We start from the raw sequence: 15,530 nt of genomic DNA, 5'->3' as shown, positions 1-15,530 counted from the left end.
GTACGGTTCCAAGTTACAACCCACTACTGCATACCACCCCCAGGCAAATGGACTTGTAGAAAGGTTCCACCGTCAACTCAAGGCGTCCCTCAGTGCAAGGCTTGAAGGCCCGGACTGGGTAGACCAACTCCCCTGGGTTCTTCTGGGCATCCGGACTGCTCCTAAGCAAGATCTCGGTGCGTCGTCCGCAGAGCTAGTATATGGCTCGACACTTCGAGTACCCGGAGATTTGTTTCCGGAACCCTCAGACCAGCTGCCTCCAGTCCCATCAGTCTTAGCATCTCTCCGGGCACGGGTGGGTTCCCTGGCTCCAGTTCCGACTTCACGTCATGGGTGTCCCATGGTACATGAACCGCCTTCCCTGAAGGACTGTGAGTTTGTGTTTCTGCGAAAAGATTCCCATCGTGCCCCGTTGCAGAGGGTCTATCAAGGGCCGTTCCGGGTTTTGCGTAAGGGAACGGCTACCTTCACCTTAGACATGTGCGGCAGGAGTGAGCTCGTCTCGGTGTCCCGGCTCAAACCTGCACACTTGGATCCGGATCAACCGGTCCTGGTCGGCCAAACCCCTAGGAGAGGCCGACCTCCGTCAGTTCCGCTCAGTCCCGGACCCCCCGTTCCGGCAGTTCCTCCAGGACCCCCCGTTCCGGCGGTTCCTCCAAGTCCGGAATCCCCTGCTCCTATGGTTCAGGCTGCCCCTCTCCGTACTCGTTATGGTCGCGAAATCCGGCTCCCTGCTAGGTTCCGTACCTCGGGTTCTGGGGGGGGGTCATGTAGCGACCATAGAGAATGGTCCGGGTCGTCGAACCCTCAGATTGGCCAGCAAGGTCACGTGTGAGCGCGACCGTAGGGATTGGTCCAGAGAGCGACATCGCTGATTGGCCAGCGTTGTCATGTGCGCTTTTGGCGCCCGAAATGTTCAGTTCGGAGAAGTCTTCGCAGAAGACAGTAAGTTTTTGATGGTTGTCCTTACCCTTGTTGTTTAACTTTGTATTCGAATATTGCGGCTGCAATAAACTTCTTCTACAATCAACAAGTTTTCGGACTCGCCATAACTGTATAAATGTAGAGCATTTTTATGTAAATGTGGCAGATTCTCCAGAAGTTGTCATGATTAGATTCTGGAATAAACATCAAAAAGATGTGGCCAACTGGCAGAACGCTATGAGAAATAAAAAGCAGAAAAATAATCCTTTATTTTGGTAATTTACAAAAGGCAGTATGCATATTCCTTTCTAGGGAAATATAAAAACATAGAAACATAGAAAATAGGTGCAGGAGTAGGCCATTCGGCCCTTCGAGCCTGCACCGCCATTCAATATGATCATGGCTGATCATCCAGCTCAGTAGCCTGTACCTGCCTTCTCTCCATACTCCCTGATCCCTTTAGCAAAAAGGGCCACATCTAACTCCCTCTTAAATATAGCCAATGAACTGGCCTCAACTACCTTCTGTCGCAGAGAATTCCACAGACTCACCACTCTTGTATACTTGTATCACATGAACACCTTTAACCTACTTAATCATTGGTCTTAAATGTTTTAGAATTGTTTAATTTGGTCCAGGATGACGATGTTTGAGTCTGGGGTTGGCTGGTCAGCCTTTAAGCCTGGAGGATGGCCGAGAGACAGATTAAAAATTGGGAGTGACTGAGATGGAGGCCAGAGGCCATGGAAATTGAAGCAAGTCAGTCAATCCAGCTTGTTGGGATTTCACACTTTCAGATATCCTCTGCAATTAATACAATGTTGCAGTGTAGCGAGGGTTGTGGTCATAATGCCATTATGCTGCAGCAGTCTTGCTTTCCACACCACCTCAATAATGTTGAGGGCTGAGTAGGAGTAAATGGTTTCCCCCTTCATGCTTGACCCATGCGATCCACAAGGAGCTCAAATCATGTGATGGAATGCTGCAATGAAGCGGGTATCATCACACTTTCATTGAGAAACCCATCAACAAGTTGTGAATATGCTTCAGCTACTCAGAACTATGTCACCTAACGCAATAATAATTATAATATTTGTGTGCAACATTGCAGAACAGAGATTTGGAAATGGGGATGACGAAGACAACTTTTAATAATGAATGTGGAACAGGGTCAGAAGAACACAAGGCAATGTGCATGTAATGCTGTCATTGGTGAACTAGTTGCCTGAATGATTGATAGGATCAGCTCGCTATCCAAACCGAATAAAATGAAATTCTCATGGGTGGCTTTACTCTAACTACCTTCCTCTGAAGACATTGCAGCAATTATTCCATAAAAATCATGTTAACAGACCAGTGGCTTGTCAATAGATCCCATCAAGTTTAACATAAATTATCCGACAACTGAAGGGACGATAGATCATGGTAGGCCCTAGAATTGTTACTAATCAATAATTTTGAATGTGCTTTTTTAAAGAAACTTGATATCTTGAGTACTCTTGGCGATTTGCAGTAGCCTCTTAATGCTGCTTTTCTGTGCTTCTGGCTGAAATAGAGACCGTCTGGATTAAAAAACATTATTTTCAAAACCTGACCTTACATGGGTGCAAATTGACTAGTTGATTATTAGGCAAGGCGTCACATTGAATGCTGGGTAATAGATGCAAAAGGAAGCACTTTATATATCCAATGAATTGGACGATCATCTCCACACAGGGTTTTATCCACGCTGCATCCACTTTGAAGGCAGCTTGCATGGGATTGAAACTGTCTGACAGGGAGGCCAAGATGGTCTTGCCACTTGTCAGTTCTGGTACAAGGCATTCTGCCACATGACATTGGCTGTCCATTCAAGGAAGCATCTGACAGGATCCATCGTCTTGTTTTCATACAGGACCTTGAAGACCTTCTGTGCAGACCAGCACCAAATTAATTTGTGGTCAGGAGTATTTTTTTCTTTGATTCATCATGATGCAAGGACGGGTAGAACACCGGTACTTGGTGTTTGTGACCCCAAAGTCTTAATGCAGCCACAAAGGATGAGAGCTGCTTTGCGTGTAATGCCTCCCTTTTTTTCTGGAGAATTATATATTATATTCCCATTAATATGCTCCATTTGCCATTTAGATTGCCAGATGAAATGGGGGACTGCTGCCGCAGTCTAGGGTTCTGGCTTCACAAAGGCAACGTGAAACAAAAGCGCCACGAGCAGCTACATTTGAGTATTTTGCACGGAAGTTTAGGTTCTCTCCCACAGTGAAAAGGGAGTTCCGCTTTTGAATTCCCAGTTTCACCTTGCCTATTCACTTTGACCAATCAATGCCACATGCCTTGGCTCCTCTGAACCATGTTCCCAGAACCTTCAGATAATCGGACAAAGAGAATAAAAATGTAGTCAGGTCAACTGGCAAAGAATGTGGCCTCATTTTTAGAGGTTGTGGAGGGGAAGGGAGGGGAGGGTTTGAAAGATGCAGCATGGAAATAGGCCCTTCAACCCAATGACTCCATGGCAACAATCGATCACCCATTCATAGTAGCTCTAAATTTTGGATTAGGAGAGATAACATAGAGGCCAATTAACCTACAACTTGCACATCTTTGGGATATGGGAGGAAATCACAGAGCACATGGTGGATATCATGGATAACCCAATGGTGGTCACAATGAGAACATGGAAACTCCAAAGAATCAGCACCTGAGCTGGATTGCACCCAGGTCTCTAGCACTGTGAGACAGCAGCTCTATCAGCTGCACCATTGCCGCCTTAAAAATAATAATACCTCCACCTACCTCCCCCCCCCCCCCCCCCCCCCCATTACAATTGTTGATGTTAGAGGGTTGTAGATGTAAGGTTTTACTTTATTGGCAAACAACAAACATACTAAACTATATCAAAACTAGCAGACCACTCAACAAATCCCAATTTGGACACAATAAGTACACAGCTAAATCAATCCTGTATATTGATCCCCTCAATGATTTGGGAATTTGTCCAATTTGGAAAGCTGCAGCATTGACTTGTCAGAGTGACATTTTACAAACAAAAACACTTTCAATCAATGCCCCAGACTGCCAGAGGTGGTATCAGGTGCATTGAATTAATTCTGGATCCCATAAAGTGTTGTGGTATCAAGTCAAATTTGGGTAAAGACTTATGCCTTATAGAAGAACAGCACTTTCAATACTTGCTCCACATTTGAGTGCTTTGTTCAGAATTATTTTAAAATGAAAAAAAAAATGCTTTATATTATTGAAAATTTGAATGGTATGTGTTAATGCTTTCATGTAATTAATAAGCACCAGTTAGCTACCACATACAAATGGAGATAGTTTAATCTGTCCGCACTAAACAGTCATTCAGTTAATCATCATGGATGATTCCGCTAGCCCCTAGAGTTATATAATAAAATATTGAAAATGCTAAGGTTGGGAATTCTCTGTGGATAAAGTTAACATTTTGGGTTTTGAGACCCTTCAAGTTCTGATGAAGCATTGACTTTGTTTCTCTCTCCAGGAATGCTGCCTGAACTGCTGAGCATTTAAAAAAATCTTTATTTCAGATCTCCAGCATTTTAATTTTACTGATTTTTCAACCTCATCTTAATAGTTACTAACTTTTATATAATTCTGTTTATCTTCTTGATTTCATATTTGATGGTAGATCTAAGGGGAATTTATTAATCTGCATCCAGACCATGAATTAATTATGAGACAGTCTCCAAATACAATAGATCATTCTGACCTGAAACATCTCCAATCCACTTTTTTCAAGGATGCTGCCTAACCTGCTGAGTTACTCTAGCATTTTATTTTTCCTCCAAATGGAATCCTTTTTAATACCAGGCAATGTTCAGTACAATTTACATTAACACCTAGTTAGGAATCTCTATGCCAAATTATTGGGAAATCTCTATAAATAAGATTTTGAAAATATGTTCATTTGTTCTACCTTTTGGAATGCAGCCTTAACTTATTACTTAGTCGTAGACCCCTCGGTCCAATATGTTCATTGCTGGCAAAGTTGTTCAACAGAACTCAACACACTTGCCTGCACTGGGCTCATATCTCTTCAACTTTTCCTATCCACGTACCGGTCTGTGTCTTTTAAGTGTTGCATTTGTACACTCCACTACCACTTCCTTTGGCAGCTCATTCCATGTACTTTTGTGTTGAAAAGGTTGCCCCTCCGATCCCTTTTAAATCTTTTTCCTCTCACCTTAAACTTATGCTCTTTAGTTTTAGACTCCTCTACTCTGGGGATAAGATTTTATGAACCTCTAAGGTCAACCCTTAGCCTCTTGAACTCCAGAGGAAAAAGTACCCAGCCTCTTCTTGTAGCGCAAACTCTCCAGACCTAATTACATCCTCAATTATTATTTTTTGCACACTTTCCAATCTAATGACAATGTTCCTACAGCAGGGTGACCAGTATGACAGTGCTCTCCATTATGTTTGGGACAAAGACCCATCATTTATTTATTTGCCTCTGTACTCCACAATTTGAGATTTATGACAGAAATAAAATCACGTGGGGTTAAAGTGCACATTGTCAGATTTTATTAAAGGGTGTTTTTATACATTTTGGTTTCACCATGTAGAAATTAAAGCTGTGTTTATACATAGCCCCCCCATTTCAGGGCACCATAATGTTTGGAACGCATGGCTTCACGGGTGTTTGTAATTGCTCAGGTGTGTTTAATTGCCTCCTTAATGCCGGTATAACAGAGCTTTCAGCACCTCGTCTTTCCTCCAGTCTTTCAATCACCTTTGGAAACTTTTATTGCTGTTTATCAACATGTGGACCAAAGTTGTGCCAATGAAAGTCAAAGAAGCCATTATGAGACTGAGAAACAAGAATAAAACTGTTAGAAACATCAGCCAAACCGTAGGCTTACCAAAATCAACTGTTTGGAACAACATTAAGAAGAAAGAGAGCACTGGTGAGCTTACTAATCGCAAAGGGACTGGCAGGCCAAGGAAGACCTCCACAGCCGATGACAGAAGAATTCTCTCTATAATAAAGAAAAACGCCCGAACACCTGTCCGACAGATCAGAAACACTCTTCAGGAGTCAGGTGTGGATTTGTCAACGTACACAGAAGACTTAATGAACAGAAATACAGAGGCTACACAGCAAGATGTAAACCACTGGTTAGACACAAAAATAGGATGACTGGGTTACAGTTTGCCACAAAGTACTTAAAAGAGCAACCACAGTTTGCCAAGAAGTACTTAAAAGAGCCACCACAGTTCTGGAAAAAGGTCTTGTGGACAGATGAGACGAAGATTAACATATCAGAGTGATGGCAAGAGCAAAGTATGGAGGAGAGAAGGAACTGCCCAAGATTCAAAGCATACCACCTCATCTGTGAAACACGGTGGTGGGGGTGCTATGGCCTGACACGTATGGCTACTGAAGGTACAGGCTCACTTATCTTCATTGATGATACAACTGCTGATGGTAGTAGCATAATGAATTCTGAAGTGTATAGACACATCCTATCTGCTCAAGTACAAACAAATGCCTCAAAACTCATTGGCCAGCAGTTCATTCTACAGCAAGACAATAATCCCAAACATACTGCGAAAGCAACAAAGGAGTTTTTACAAAGCTAAAAAAATGGTCACCTTGAGTGGTCAAGTCAATCACCCAATCTGAACCCAATTGAGCATGCCTTTTATATGCTGAGGAGAAAACTGAAGGGGACTCGCCCCCAAAACAAGCATGCTAAAGATGGCTGCAATACAGGCCTGGCAGAGCATCACCAGAGAAGACACCCTGCAACTGGTGGTCCATGAATCGCAGACTTCAAGCAGTCATTGCAGCAAAGATTTTGCAACAAAATACTAAACGTGACTACTTCCATTTTCTTGACATTGCTGTGCCCCAAACATTATGGTGCCCTGAAATGGGGGGACTATGTATAAACACTGCTGTAATTTCTACATGGTGAAACCAAAATGTATAAAAATGGCCTTTATTAAAATCTGACAATGTGCACTTTAACCATATGTGATTTTTTTCTATTACCAATCTCAAATTGTGGAGTAGAGAGGCAAATAAATAAATTATGGGCCTTTGCCCAAACATTATGGAGGGCATTGTATATACTGTACTCCAAATGTGGCCTTATTTAGGTCTTGTATAGTTGTAGCATGATCTCCCAACTCCTATACTCAAGACCCTGACTGATTAAACATACCAAACGCCACTTTTGCCATCCTGCTCAGCTGTGTCACCACTTTCATTCAACATTGTGCCTGCATCCTCAGGCCTTTCTGTTGTACAGCAAGCACTTCCTCAGGCCTTACTGTTTACTGTGCAAATACTGCCCTGGTTTGTCCTACCAAAATGCAACATCTTGCATTTATCTAAATTAAACTCCATCTGCCAGTGCTGTCCATTTTCCCAATTGATCAAGACCTTGTAATCATAGATTGTCACAATTATTCTTTATTTATCTTCCATGTTGTCCAGTATACAGATTTTCTTGTCATCCATCAACTTGCTAAACACGCCACCTACATTTACACACTCAAATCTTCAACCACTGAAGGTCACCTCACCTACTGTTCATTTATTTATTTACTTATTTATCTATTTATTAATTTCCCTATGTTCTCAAAATCTCTGTAAAGCGTCTTTGAGTATATGAAAAGCGCTATATAAATAAAATGTATTATTATTATTATTATTAAATCTGGAAAATTTAAGTTATTGATTTGTAGGTACTCTAAGCTGGCATGCTCAGTACTTGCTGCTGGGTTAGCAGGTTATATAAACTATCAGATATTTTCCCTATTATTGCCCCAACACAACTTTAATTTTTTTTTAGATGTTACATGGAGGTATAATGAATTTTCGATTAAACCAGATAGGGTGAAATGGGGTCCAGATTAATTTGAATTGAGCACAAGATTCAAGGCCTAAGTGAAGTAATGGGTAGTTCAGGAACCGTTCCCCTCCCACCCGCCCTGCCTCCCCACCCAGAAAATTGAACAGAATTGCAACTATTGTCAGATGTCAAACTATTGGGATATCTGAATAATTGGCTGTAGATTATTGGAGTTCTATTGTACATGAATTTTCAAATTAACTCTATAAATTGTTACAATGGTTGTGTCACTTTTAAAAATAACTAAGTTACATATTTTAGAAGGTGCTTATAGCGTAGCATCTGAAAGATCTGTATCACTTGGGGGAAATTAGGATGAGGAAATGACATTGGGCTGTCATCTATTTATATTTAGAAGTAGAAGGGATAATGTGAACATCAATGGAAAATATTATCTGGGAATTGCATCATGAAAGAAAGGAAATGGACTAGACATGAGATTTGGGGATTTTCCAGACAATAGCCGGAATTTATAAAGGATATGATGTCAAGATTATTGCAAAATATTAAATGAGCAGAGTTGACATCAGATTTTTAAAAAGCTAACGAATGGAATTTATTAATACTATACATTGCAGAGTATTTCTTAATTTTCAAGATTCTCTTCTCCCTATTTATGTGGATACACCAAATGTGAAAATCCAGTACTCATTGTTCCATGTGATGTGTGGCAATGTTGAAATTCCCCAGGGATGTCTAAAGAGCTTTTGAATGTTTCTTTCTGTCCACACATTGTTGTTTGCCCTCACTCAGCTCTCTGTAAAGCAGCAACTTTGGCATTCTATCACCAGACATTCTTCTGACATGAAGATATTCACAAAAACCTGGAGTAACTCAGCGGGACAGGCATCATCTCTGAATGTCCTTCAATTGTTAGTTTGTTCTCTTTACATATGGTGAACTTTTTGTTGTATTGACCTTTCTGTCTTGCGCTATCTCCACTGTCAGTGTGAGGCCAAACGTAAATTGGAAGAGCAGCACCTCACATTTTGCTTGGGCAGTTTCCAACCCAGTGGGACTGATTTTTCCCAAGTTCAAGTAACCCTTGCTTTCCCCCACCCTAGTCATTCCACTAGTTTTACTGTCGTTTTGCTTAGTTTCAGTTTCACTCGTTCGTTAGTTTCAGTTTCACTCGTTCGTTAGTTTCACTCCACGACCATTGTGGGCCCCACCTTTCCATGACAATTGTCGCTGGCTTTGATGTGTCTTTTTGCATACCTTTCATTCATTTGTTCTTTGTACCTCTTCATATCAAGTTTCCCTCTCCCCTGGCTGAAGGGCGTCGAGCTGAAACATCACCTATTCATTTTCTGCAGGAATGTTGCCTGACTTGCTGAGTTACTTCAGCATTTCTATCTCCATCTTCGTTGTAAACCGGCTATACATACATACTATGTTTGCATAGCTATTGTGCGACTGCAGGTAAGAATTTCATTTGTTCTGTTTCTTAACATGTGACAAAATATTCTTGACTCTTGATGCGTGGAAGGAGAAGGGGATAACGAACAAGTCATATGTTAAGGACACAAGGGACTGCAGTTTTGTCACTTTCCCAGTTCTGACAAAGAACCTGAAACCTAGTTTGTCTCTGCAAAATATATCCAGCATTTTGTTTTTATTGCAGACTACCTGCACCTGCGGTCTGTGCTTTGTTGTCACCTTCCTCTCGCCAACAAAGATCCATGCTACGTTTTCCTTTAAACCCGTCTCCATTGATGTCTCATTTCCACACCTTACACTCCCGTATCCCTGTGTCTCCCTCCTGACTCTCAGTCTGAAGAAGGGTCTCGACCCAAATCGTCACCTATTTATTATTCCTTCTCTCCAGAGAGATGTGCTGCCCGTCCCGCTGAGTTACTCCAGCTTTAAGTGTCGTCTTCGGTGTAATCTAGCATCTGCAGTCCCTTGAGCAAGCCGTATGTTTGGAAGGACGCAAGAAGCTGCAATTGTGTCACTTTCCTAGTTCCGAGGAAGGTTTTGTCGACGTGAAATCCAGTCTGCAGAAACTGTCGGGGTATTTTCAGTTGCAGTTCCTGTCGTGCGGCCCTGTGTGTGTGTGTTGTGTGCGTGTGGGGGTGAGCGGTTGGTGGACGCGGATGCAGACGGCATTGTGTGCGTGTGGGGGTGAGCGGTTGGTGGACGCGGATGCAGACGGCGTTGTGTGCGTGTGGGGGTGAGCGGTTTGCTGGACGCGGATGCAGACGGCGAGGAGCTGCGCAAAGTCCCCAGCAACGGCCAATCCGCGAGCGCCGGGTACTCGCCCTCGCCCTTGTTGTTTTCATTTGAATCACTGCGCAGCCGCAGTGCGAGGAGCAGCCGAACGAACGAGCGAGCGGTCTGGGTGCCGTCCGGCCAACGGTGGGTGGGTTAGCAGATGGGGGACGGGCCGAGCCGAGTGGTCGGCGCGTTGCCGGAGGGGTCGGGGCCGAGCGGTCGGCGCATTGCCGGAGGGGAGGGGTGGGTTGCCGAGAGAGAGGGAGGGAGGGAGGGGGGGGGCGGAAAGGGACCGGGAAGGGAGCCGAGCCGAGCGCACTCGCACTACCCGAGGACGGACTGAAGGTTTGGGGGGGGGGGGGGGAGGAGCAACTGAGAAGCAGAAGCAGCCAGGGGAAGGCCAGCAGCGTCATTGTTTCCAGGATATCGCAGTGGGTGGGTTTAAGTCGTTTCCGTGAAATGGGTAAGTGGTATTCATGTGTGGTGGACCTGATAAATCGGCAGTGGAAAGCAAAGATGAAAGATAATATATTTGGTGGAAAGGGCGGACTGGCGAAGTCATTGCAGAGCGGTAATTGCAGCGGCTGACTGCTGATTAAACACCTTATTTGTCCATAGCATGTCCTGGGGGTGACTCCACCTTGTGGTTAGGTGGCCGCCCTTTGTAGGTCTGTGACGTGTAAGTGCTGCTGGTGGGGAAACTTTAGTAAGGAAACGCAAAAATGGTTTAAATAGAAAATAGACACAAAATGTTGGAGTAACTCAGCGGGACAGGCAGCATCTCTCGAGAGAAGGAATATGTGACGTTTGGTATCTTAGTAACTTTAGTGACTTCGTATCTTGTACGCGTTGACTTCCTCTCAACACTTTTTCACTGCCAGTATTGCACAAAAAAGTTAAACAGGGCGGTAAAAGGAAGGCAACTGTAACTGTTCAGGTAAGATTCAATATCCAGTTTTCTTAAATTATTTCGGGATTCTGGGCGTTGCAAGCAAGTTTGGCATAAATTGCCGATACCTACTTCCCTTGAGGAACAATTCTAATTACCATTTAGAAGAGATGGGTGAATAACGGACAGTCAGAATGGGTTTGTATCGATTGGCTGAAGAAGGGTCTCGACCCGAAACGTCACCCATTCCTCTCCAGAGATGATGATGAGTTACTCCAGCTTTTTGTGTCTCTTTGGCTTTGTATACAACAGGTAGTATATGAGTAACTTAATCAAGTTTTTTGAGGAGGCAACAAAGATGATTGATTAGGACAGGACAGTGGATGTTGTTTACATGGATTGTAGTAAGGAATTTGATAACCCCCCCCCCCCCCCCCCCGTGGTACGCTAATCCAGAAGATTAAGATGCACAGGATTAATAATGACCTGGTCGTATGAATTCAGAACTAGCTTACCAATAGAAGACAGAGGTCTGTGGTGGAAGGACAATTTTCGAGATGAAGGTCTGTGACAACTGGAGTTACATAAGGATCTTTGCTGGGACCACTGCTGTTGGTTAGTAAATTTGCAGATGACACAGAGTTTGCAATGGTTGCGGACTGTGGGGAAGGCTGTCACAGTGTACAGCGGGATATAGCTCAGTGGCAGAAATGTGCAGAAGAGTGGCAGATGGAGTTTAATCTGAGAACTTTGGGGGGCTAAATGTAAGGAGAAAATATACACCATTGTTGTACAGAGGGATATTGGGATTCAAGTCTGTAACTCCCTGAAAGTGGCACCACAAGTAGATAAAGTGGGAAAGAAATCACCGGGTGGCGCCACCAGCAATGGCGGCCTCGCCAACAGTCTGCCTGTCCTTCTGTTTTTGTTATTTTAAGTACGTGTTAAAAGTATGTTTTAGTGTTTCTTGTTTTGTTTTATATGGGGAGTTGGGGGAAACTTTTTTTTCAATCTGTTACCTCAACGGGGATGCAACTCTTTTCCGTATTGTGTCTCCGTCCCCACTGCGGCCTAACATCGAGTAGTTGGCGGCCTTTCCTGGACAGTTTCGATCATCCCGATGCGAGGGCTTCGGACTGTCGGCTGCAGGGTCTTTGATCAGGGACCCCGACTGCGGATGGTTCAACAGCCCTGACCATGGGAGAAAAAAGAGGACGATGATTGAACTTTATTACTTTCATCATAGTGAGGGATGTGGAATCTGCTGTGGTGGACGTTTATGTTAAAATTTGCTTTATGTGTCTTTGTGTCTTGTTGCTTTTTACTTAGTATGGCTGTATGGTAACTCAAATTTCACTATCTTAATTGGTACATGTGACAATAAATTGATCTTGAAATCTTTAAAGCATGTGGTATGTTTGCTTTCATAGGGTATTGAATATAAGAGTCAGAAAGTCATAATGCAGCTTTATGGGACATTGATTAGGCTGCATTTGGAGTGGTAGATGCGGTTGTCGTCTCCCCATTACAAGAAGGATGTTGAGGTTTTGTAAAGGGTGCAAAGAAGTTCTACCAGAAAGATGCCTCGATAAATGGGTATTTGCTACAGGGAGCAGTTGGACAGGACAGCCTTGGATTGTTTTCTCTGGACCAGCAGAAATTGAGGGGTGACCTAATAGAAGTACAGAAAATTATGAGAGACATTGATCGGACAGTCAGAATCTTTTTCACAGGATGAAATAATTAAAGGATTTAATTTTAAGGTGAGAGTGCAACATTTAAAGATGTGCTGAGCAAGTTTTGAAAAAGGTGGATAAGTTACGCTTCGGGTCGAGATCTTTCTTCGGTCTGAGAGCTAATCCAAGAGCAATTTGTCCTTAGCATTAAGGCAATATTTGACTAGGTGTAGCACCATGGACCAATGGGCATTAAGGGGAGTCAATAATCCAGTGATCAGAGTCCAATCTCACATAAAGGAGGTTTATGGTCATTGGAAGTAAATCAACTCTTGGATATCTTTACAGTGTCTAAATGTGGGAAAAAATATATAATTTTGAAAATCATTTCCTATTTTACACTTTTACAATATTTTTACATTTTGTATCTTAACCACACAGTTGGTACTAAGAGTTTCCGTGGCCAATGCTATTTCCAAGTGTAACTCAAATTATCATTGGGGCTTAAGATCTACAGTAACCATTTCAAGAATGTGTTAGTGGAAAGTTCAGAAGAACATATTGGGACCATAATTACTGAAGTCTAACTCAATATAGCAAGTGGTGTGGGAACAGCTGATGATTAATTATTGGTAAAGCATTGGAAGGTGATTGCGTAGAATATTATTTTTTTGTTGAAGCATTTTAGGGGACAAAAAATCTCCTTCAATTTGTATTTTCCTAAAAGAGGGATAATGGGATTGAGCCTTGGATGGCAATACAGCCAAGAAGACAACACTAGTAGATAGTGACGCAAATAGAATGAAGTTCTGTTGCAGCTTTTTAGAACTGTGGTTGGGCAGCATTTGGAGTATTGCGTACAGTTCTGGTTGCCCCATTACAAGAAGGATGTTGAGGCTTTAGGGTGGGCCCAGAGGTTTAGCAGAATGTCGCCTAATAGAAGTATATAAAATTATGAGACATAGGGGAGATAGTCAGAACCTGACCGGGAGCACCCCACAAGCCTTGCCGTTTCAGAACTGCTCCGACCCAACTGTCTGGCCGTAACAATTTGGCCCTTGTCAAAGTCGCTCAGGTCTTTACTCCTGCCCATTTCTCCTGCATCCAACACATCAACTTCAAGAACTGACTGTTCACTTGCTGCCTCATATATCCCCCAGCCCCCTCCCCCCCCCCCCCCCCCCCCCCCCCCGACAGGTGCCATTAGAACAAGATAAACAATGTTATTGACTTCACTTGTTGGTGGTCATAATGTTTTGGCTCCGGTGTACCACCATTGTTGTTGCCATCTTCAGACTTATTAATCATGCTTACTACATTCTGAACCAAATCAATGATATAGATGGCAGACAACAAAGGACCAGGCATAGATCCCTATGCAACAGCATTGGTCACAGGCATCCAATCTGAAAATAACTCTCCAATAGCACCCTCTTATTCCTACCACCTAGTGAGCCAATTTTGTATCCATTTGGTTAGCTCACCCTGGGTCTCGTGTTCTAACTTTCTAGACAAGCCTATAATCTAGGACCTTGTCAAAGGCCTTGCTAATGTCCATGTAGATGACGTCTATGACCGTCCCCATGTCAATCCTCGTGATCAACTCATTAAAAAAAAATTGAATTGCTGGGTGAGGCATAATTTTCCACTCACAAAGCCATACTGATTATTCCTAATCAATCGTTACCTTTCCAAATGTCGGGTAGAACCTGTCTCTCAGAATCCCCTCCAGTACCTTTCCCACCAGTCAAGTTAAGTTCACCAGCATATAAATTAGTTTCCAGGGTTGCCCTCACAGCATTAACCACTTTCATGCAGTTATCCTATTTAACCCATGAGCAGACACTGTCTGAAACATTTGGTTGAAAGTGTTTGATGTTCAAGCACATGGGTTGAAAATGATAATGGAGTTTATTGTTTCTTCATACAAGGACTTTCCAGTAATTAAGTAATTTGATTGAAGTATTCAAGGTAGTAAGAGGAACTTGATTGAGGAGTCTGGATTTAAAGGATATTAGACCAAGTGGACCCGTTGGGCCCAAACCTCTCCTGCACTGGTGCTTTACCCTCTCCTCCCCCACTCTCCCCTCTCCTCCCCCACTCTCCCCTCTCCTCCCCCACTCTCCCCTCTCCTCCCCCACTCTCCCCTCTCCTCCCCCACTCTCCCCTCTCCTCTCCCCTCTCCTCCCCCACTCTCCCCTCTCCTCCCCACTCCCTCCTCTTCCCCCCCCCCCCGCTTCTCCCCCTCCCTAGGAGATAGATTTAAACTTTAAAATGTGAATAACTTTTAAAATATAACACCGATTTCAATGAAACCTTCCATTAGCACCAAAGGGACGAGGGTGAGTAAGGTGGGCCTAAAATTGTCACGCTGCCGTGTACCGTTTTGGCTGTAGTTCAGGAACAAACAAACGAGAGTTTTAGTATATAGATAATCTGAATGCTCGAGCCAGTCCTTTAAGGACTGAATTAAACGAAAACCGCAGTGGTAGAAATTTGGATTTTTCCCGCAATGGCAATTAAAACGTAATTAATTTTGATTTAAAATAAATACTTGTAAATTAAATATTTAAAGGGTATGGGGATGTGCAGAAAGGTAGATGTCTGGAATTGGATCACAGATCAACTGTGATCCTAGTGAATGGGGCCAAAAGATTACATGTGTTCATTTCTGTCCTCGTATTCTTAAATTGTGTATCACATTCATATATTGACCAGTTTACCAATCATTAAGTGATCTTGAACATAAGTCATCATATAGGTGCTGTTTGACGCTAACAGTATTGAAAAAATTTGGCAGATCTTTAAACTGTTTGTATTATGAAGACCGCATACTTTAAATTGAACCCATCCTATGTGCTAAATATTACTTAAAAGTAGTATGAAACCTCATCAAGGAGATTGCAGTGATTACCAAAGGTCTTTAATATA

At 43.0% G+C, this 15,530-nt stretch overlaps 1 protein-coding gene across 4 annotated transcripts in view; it reads left to right on the top strand.

Moving 5' to 3' along the window:
* The first annotated feature begins 8,979 nt into the window (after positions 1 to 8,979).
* Positions 8,980 to 15,530, top strand: part of birc2 (baculoviral IAP repeat containing 2) — a 37,117-nt gene continuing 30,566 nt past the window's right edge. For 2 of the 4 annotated variants that reach the window (XM_078402791.1, XM_078402794.1), the window contains exon 1: positions 10,366 to 10,497. The gene's annotated coding sequence lies outside the window, so the exon portion shown is untranslated. Of the gene's footprint in view, positions 9,243 to 10,094; positions 10,179 to 10,365; positions 10,498 to 15,530 lie in introns of those variants that run through there. The other 2 variants (XM_078402793.1, XM_078402792.1) reach the window with 2 other exon arrangements.

The sequence above is a fragment of the Rhinoraja longicauda genome, chromosome 7, assembly GCF_053455715.1.
Source record: "Rhinoraja longicauda isolate Sanriku21f chromosome 7, sRhiLon1.1, whole genome shotgun sequence".
NCBI classification, from domain to species: Eukaryota; Metazoa; Chordata; class Chondrichthyes; order Rajiformes; family Arhynchobatidae; genus Rhinoraja; species Rhinoraja longicauda.
The sequence above is the reverse complement of the archived record's forward strand: the minus strand, read 5'-3'. Positions and strand labels throughout refer to the sequence as shown.